At 33.7% G+C, this 7,278-nt stretch overlaps 1 long non-coding RNA gene across 2 annotated transcripts; it reads right to left on the reverse strand.

Moving 5' to 3' along the window:
- Positions 1–2,279: 2,279 nt before the first annotated feature.
- LOC113727591 (uncharacterized) lies at positions 2,280–5,150 on the reverse strand. 2 transcript variants are annotated; one of them, XR_003457862.2, is made up of 4 exons: positions 4,886–5,150; positions 4,042–4,125; positions 2,633–3,171; positions 2,280–2,551 (listed from the first exon to the last, which is right to left on the reverse strand). It is a non-coding gene; the product is annotated as an uncharacterized lncRNA (long non-coding RNA). The 2 variants fall into 2 exon arrangements; XR_003457863.2 differs by having other exon boundaries at positions 2,633–3,063; positions 4,886–5,059.
- Positions 5,151–7,278: the final 2,128 nt, after the last annotated feature.

A 7,278-nucleotide genomic window follows, 5' to 3' on the forward strand; every position in this document is an offset into this window, starting at 1 on the left:
GAGGCAAATACTTGCAGTAATCTATTTATGACACACTGAACTCAGAAACGTTAATTCACAAAACTTTCATCTCAAATTTTATGAGTATAAATAGAATTGACCATACCAATAATGATCAGACCATGCCAATAATGATCAAACAGCTCTTTAATGATACTCCTTCCGTCTCACTTTAATAGTCCTGTTACTTTTTTCACACAGTTTAAGAAAAAGTAGTTAATTTTGTTGGAAAAGTAAATTTAGATTGCTATTTTTCTAAAATACTCTCACATTAAATATGGTACAACTTTATGAGAACTTGAATTGATGGTAAAAAAAGAATCAATTCTCATTAAATGGGATAGATTTATAGTAACAACTACTTACATTGAATAAGGGTATTTTAGAAAAATTAAAAGACAACTACATTTTTCAATTGGAAAGTGGACTACAATTTGGGACAGATGAAAAAGGAATACAGGACTAGCAAAGTGGGACGGAGGGAGTATAATTTTTTCCCCCCCAATAGTATGGCAAAACAGAATGTTCAATTAATAGAATCTACAAGACAGTGAGTTAAAAATCACATAAGGTACACTTGAATGAATCCATTTTGGGACTGTTTGATAATAGTAATACTCAGTAAATTTAGGCATCTCAAACAGAAACAAAGATTCAAGAGTTGGAGCCCATAGACAAGTGGAATCACAAAACTGATTCAAATGGCCTCGTCAGTATGGAAGCGTTTATAGGTGCCAAAACTAATTTGAGCCACATAATTAGCACATTAAGAGACGATTCGCATTGGGTTTTTGAGTAGGTTTTCAGTAGTTTTTATAGAAAAAAAAAATATTCTGTATCACTTTTTTGAGGCCTAATGTATATAAAGTAAGAGTAATTTAAAAAAAAAAAATTTGTCCACAAAAACTGCATTCTTTACTTCATACACTAGCCATTGATTGTCATGGCTTAAATTGATAATTATGGCCAAATTGATTCTTTACTTTGCGAGCAAATTAAGCATAGTTCGTACAACCGTAAAATAGAAAAATTGTATTGCGGACAAACAATTTTCCATGTATGTGGCTCTTTGTCTCAATCAAGCTGGGGACAAACATACTGCCATCTTTTATAGTATAATTCTTGGGTCCCTAAAAAGGAATCATTTTTGTTATGCTCTCTTAAAAGGAAGCATGCCATGCTATGCTTAATCACTTTTGTTCGAAGCTCTACTCTCCGATCTGACGCTTAGATTTAAGCCACCTATCTCTGTTAGATTGAGCTAATTAGAGAAATACACATACCTCTATTAAATGGAGAATGGACATAGCGAATTGTGTGCAAAATGGCATTTAGGAATATCAATATGATCAAGAAGCTTTTGGTGTTTAATTTTACAGTTTATTATATCCCTCCTGTATTCCAAAATTCCCCCTTTCAAAACTAGCAGCACAACCAAATATCTAATTATCCTTTTTACTTGGAGAAAAAAATAAAATAAAATAAAAAACCTCAATTCAATCTCGGCCGGTAGCCTCTGTCAGAATTGAGCTGCAATTATGTGATTGTATGCTAGAAGAATGTAGAATTGAATGCAATTCCAGTATCCAATTCTGACAGGGGCCAAACAGAAGCCAGATACACACACATGCATTTGGCAGCTGAACTGTTGACTGCATAAAGAAAACAATAACAAGGAGAAAATGAATAAATGATTCGAGCAAAGCTAAATGCCTTCTCTATTGCATCCGGACCGCTGAGACCTTGATCCAGTTGAGGAAATGGGCTTTGATTTGAAATTCTCTGTTGGGGAATTTTGCAGATTTCGTCATTGGTAGTACTGTTGAGTGGTAGGACTCTAATGAAAATGAACTGGGCTGGCCGAAAGTTTTAGTCTCAATAGATCTGAAATCCACTCTTTAAAAAAAAAAAAAAAAAAAAAAGAAACTCACACTCAAGTTTGATGTTCTTTGTAAGATCAGTTCCCTCAATCTCGAGTTTTCCTATTTATTCTGAAGTAAAGCTATTTAGGAAATAAGCTTTCAATAATTTTCCTATTTTCTCTCTTCTTTTAATTTCACATGCAAACTTTTTTTGTTCCATGTACTGCAATCATCAGGGCAAAAATGATCAGGTCTATGTATGGACAGTACAATCCTTCTTCGCTCTTCTTCTTCTTCTTCTTCAAAAAAAAAAAAAAAAAAAAGAAGTAGGGCCACAAACCCAATAATATGCTTGAGAACAGAAAGAATCACATGTATTATATAAATAGAAGTCAAATCATAGCACAAACTCCACAATTAAAGGAAAAGTATAGACACAGTGATCATTTCATTTCAGATGAATTATAGTACTAGTCATCAAACAAATTACACCATCAACATATTTCCAACAACAACAACAACACAATCGTCTCTCTTTGCGGTTTATTGTAGAATGCATATACAACAACGCTTCCCAGAAAAACTGAGAATTTTGAAAGCTAAAGGGCAAAGTGAAAAGCATAATCTTAACTCGGTCGGACAATTCGCGAGTCATTAAAGCGGGAAAACGATCAGAACCATGTTAAGCCCTGTGTCAAAGGTTTGTATACATTAACCAAACATAACCAAAAATAAAATACAGTGAAAAATTCCAGAAAGAAAGAAATTACCTGAAACTAATACAACGACTGGCAAGGATTATTATGAGAAAAGCAATGAGAAAGAGCTTGTTGGATAATGGCTTCAGTGGGGGATGGAGGAGAGGCATCGAGATAGCCAGTATAAAGGCAACAGCGGCAAAGAGGACTCCAAGGTGCTGAATGAGACGAGAAGCATTAGGGTAAGGGCGTTGTAGGTAACTAGATACTAAAACAGCCAAAAAGGCCAGCTCCAGTGCCAGGTAGAACCAATGAAAGATTGCAGGGAGAGAACCAGGAATCTGGGCAGCTTGCAGGGAAGTGTTAATGGCGACAAAAGAAACTCCAATCACCAGAAATACCCACTGCACGTTCATCGTGTCAGCCATGGGGACTCGATCAGCACAATCAACGCCTTGTTTTGGCAGAATACTAAAACAAGGTCCAGATTCCAACTATCAATCCTGTAAAAACCCAGGTGATATTTTGTGCCTATCTTGGAAGGTAATGCTGTGCTATTGTATAAATCCAAATTCGGCTTTTATCTTAGGACCATTGTTCACGCGCTACTACTGCTATCAACCAAAATGGTGTGTTAATATTTGACACGTTGAGTCTAACATTTTAAAATTGTTTCATGAACAAATAACAACAACAACAACAATAATAATAATTTTATATGTTGTTCATTATAGCAATGTGTACAATGAGTTAAGATCCTCTTCCTTACATTTCTCTCTATTGTTCCTTCTATTTATCTCGAATATTTTATAACTCTATAAAATCATTTCACTGTGTTATTATTTTTCTTTTAATCTCTAGATCAACTTAATAAAAATAACATTCTTTTAGAATACTTTGACATTCAATTTACACAAAACGTTTAAATGGTGAAAATGACCAATTGCATTGCCTCTCACAGCAGATTAGTCAAGCTGTTCAGACAATTCTAAACACTCTTAATCTAAACTGATTTGTCTCCTCATTCTTCAAGAATTTTATAGCCAACCCACATGGTTCAATCCATTGAACAATCAGATCCCATAGGCATAAACCTACTCCAGATCCACTCCTACCTTTCTCAGAAACCGAAGACTACAAAAAAGATGTATCTTCTAATTATGCTGACTCAACTGCTAATGGAGACAGGTAACTTCTTCCCACTGAGAATTTCAGTCTGGCCTACTGCCATATGCTTGTATGTACTTTATCTTAAATTTTCATGCAATAAGAAAGAGATCCAAAGCTCTCATTATTGGTGTCCATTGGCTAATTATTTGTGGTGCAGAATCTAATCTAAGCTCATTTTAATAAGAAAAGGCAACACAGGAGATGAGATATTTTCAGCATGACATCAATATCTATCGAATTTACATGTGCAGTTACTGCAGCTGTAATGTTTATACAGCATACCAGTGTTGAAACAGGTTCTCAGGTATTACCTGTTTGGGAAAAACTAACAATTAGATGGTGATTTTGGAGGGCTGGCTGGTTCTGCATGTAGATCACATAGTATTCCCAAGCTCCTGAGTATCATCAGAAAAACCTATCAAACTCAGAACTTACCTTTTAATATGTTTCCATAACAAGACATTCGATACAGACCAACAATCAAGGAAGTTCTAATGTAGGACTAGGCATGGCATAAGTCAGAGTTCCCCTTTGAAGTTACGTGTTTCGAGTAGTATACCCGCCAGATTATGGTTAGCAGGCACACATATTGGACATTATACCGAGACCTTGGAGGAGAAATGACGGTCAATTAACTGAAACAGTAAACTCATGACTGCGTAATCACAGGGTACTCTTCTCCGTCTATGCTATATGCAGGGTTCGCCGTCTCACCTGAGTCCGAGATGACTCGGCGAGACAAAACCGGAACAATGCTTGCTGGTACAATACCATTCCCGAATCAATGATTTACCAGTTTCGAATTTGCATTCTCTCAGCTGATATTGACTGAGTTATCTCAGCGATACAAGAAATAGCTGAAACTAGCGGAGTCACAAATAGTCGAATCTCGGGAATCAAAGAAAGGAGACAACAAATTCAGAATACAGTTCAACACCCCACCAATTCAGATGAAACAAACCGTATCCAAAGCAAATTGAGAGGCTATACAAGCATCTTCTGAGAAGTTATTCCAAAGGCCAACAAAAATTACTTTCAATCACATCTCCACTGTCCTAATCTCTTTTCTTCTTTTTTTTTTTTCAAAAAAAAAAATCCCTTCAGAAAACTATAGAGTTGAAACAAAACAAGCAAATTGTAAGGCTATAAACTCACCAAAGTCAATCCCATCTCCATTTTTCCTCAGCAGTAGCCAACAAAAATTGGTTTCAATCGCATCTCCACGGTCCTGCCTTTGCCTCTGTTTTCGGGGAAAAAAAAAACAGATCCCGTGATTAATAGGGAGTGAGAGGAATAGTATACACTACTGAGTCCTGCCTCCTGCTTTCTGCCTTTGTTCCTCTGTTTTTCGCGGAAATCAGGTGTTGGTCGGTGGAAAGGGAGAGGTGGAACTGGCAGTAGTTTCCACGATAGGACTATGGGAAGCTTCGTCGGTCGGAGGCCGATGTAGGTATGATGTTGAAAGTGTTACGTGGCCATGAGAGAGATAAATTTGGGCCTCTTTGTCACCTTCAACTACTGTTGCGTGTAGTGGGTTTTAAAGAAATCAGTTCGACAATTTGCACATCCAAATTCTATGGGCTTTCAACGAATCAATTTGACTTTTGAATGTGTCGGGCTTTCAACGAATCAACTGCTGTTGACTGTTACTTTGGTTCCGCCTAATCCTGAGAAGTACATATTGGCTATTTCAGAAAAGATTTGTTAATTCATTTGTATGAATTTCTTCATTTATTTGTAATTGCTAATGATTTTAGTTCTAATTTACGATTTTTTCTAGATTTAGAATAGAGTATATTAGCCATGTGATTTGCAAATTTATTTTCCATATTCTTAACAATATAAGTAGTTGTATTAGATTGATAATTATTTGTTGTATGTATAATGTTAGTATAATGTTAGTAAGTTTTAATTTAGAAAGTATATTACAATTATTTGGATAAGTTAATGTTCCAAAATTGTCATTCACTTGTTTCACATATAATCGAAAATAAGCAAAAAAGAAAATTAACTGTTGAAATTTAGGTATAACAGCAAAACACTACTACTTCTTTCGTGTATTGGGATTCTTACTGTGTTATATAAGATATGATGGTTTTAATGTCATACTTAAGTTTTAATGTCAATAAAATAGGAATGGAAGGTATACTTGATGCTAAAATCATTTACTATCAATGCTACAGGTCTATGGTTATAGCAGCATTACTGTATTTAAATAATTAGTGACTATATATGATGGTGTAGGTATTCAACAATACTAATTTAATGATTGTGCTTGTTATGGTATTTTCCTATTTTTAGTAATTTTTTCAAATTTTTTGGAAACTCTTATATGCATGTTATAATGTGTGTATCACCCGATTTTTAACCATAATAGATGTTGAACAATTGCAACTGCGACCTCCTGCAGCGAACCATTGCAATATTTTCTTTGGCATGACCAAATTTAACTTTCCCAGTTATGACTATAGCACATTTATATTTTTAGTAACATGAATAATTGCTCTAAACTAGGCATTGTGCCCCGCGAGTTTCGCGGGGTGTCCATTATTGATTGTTTAAGGGTAATGTAAGATTTATTTAATAATTAATGTTTAGAGTGTTTTATATGATAGTAGGGTTGGAATAATAAATAGAAAAAAAATATATTGGATTAATATATTTATAAATAGATATAGTAATATTGTTGTGATTTGTATTTAATTTTTTAAGAGTAACAGGATGTAAATATTATTTAAATTAATGGAATGTAAATCATTTTTTAAGAGTTGAGATAAATTAATAATTCGAAATAATTTCGATATGTTTATTTTTATATTGTTAAATATAAGTGGAAGTAGAATAAAGAAAATTTAGGGAACAGATAATTGCTATGTGCAAGAAGCTGTAGTAGTCATGTTTAATTATGATTGTTGGATAAAGTCTCTGTTGAAAAGCTGCTGATGATAATTGTTTTCATTGAGTAGGGTGAACAGGATGACACTTCCTTCATGTAAGAAGTGTTTTTGTTCGAATATTGGCCAACCTTTTGTTATTTTTATTCCTTCTAGCTGAAATATCCATCAAGTTTTAGCATGATAGCAATTGATGACTCCTATGTTGTCTGTTTGTATATGCAAGGGTATATCACCAATGAGTGCCTGAGATAGAAAATAGGGAAAAAACGTAGTTGTATTATGAAATGAGAGTAGCAATGTAGTGCATGAATTATATTGATTGAAATGTAATTTGTATGAAACTCACCAAAGATTCAAGATCGTGTGTTAGATAGTGGAAGAGTTTAGTATTGAAAAACTAAAAGAAAAGAAATATAGTGAAGAATATAAATTCATAAATATAATATATACAAATTAAGGATTTTTAACAATTTGAAATTATAAATTTAGAATCATATGTTTGTACTTATTGATCGAATAATTGTTTTTTGAATCAATAAATATTGGATTGATTTAATTTTAAGTTTATATATATTAGATACATGTCAAGTACATATGATTTTCATTCATTTGTATTAATATGAAATAGCATAATCAATTTATATATATTGA

The sequence above is a fragment of the Coffea arabica genome, chromosome 2c (assembly GCF_036785885.1).
Source record: "Coffea arabica cultivar ET-39 chromosome 2c, Coffea Arabica ET-39 HiFi, whole genome shotgun sequence".
NCBI lineage: Eukaryota > Viridiplantae > Streptophyta > Magnoliopsida > Gentianales > Rubiaceae > Coffea > Coffea arabica.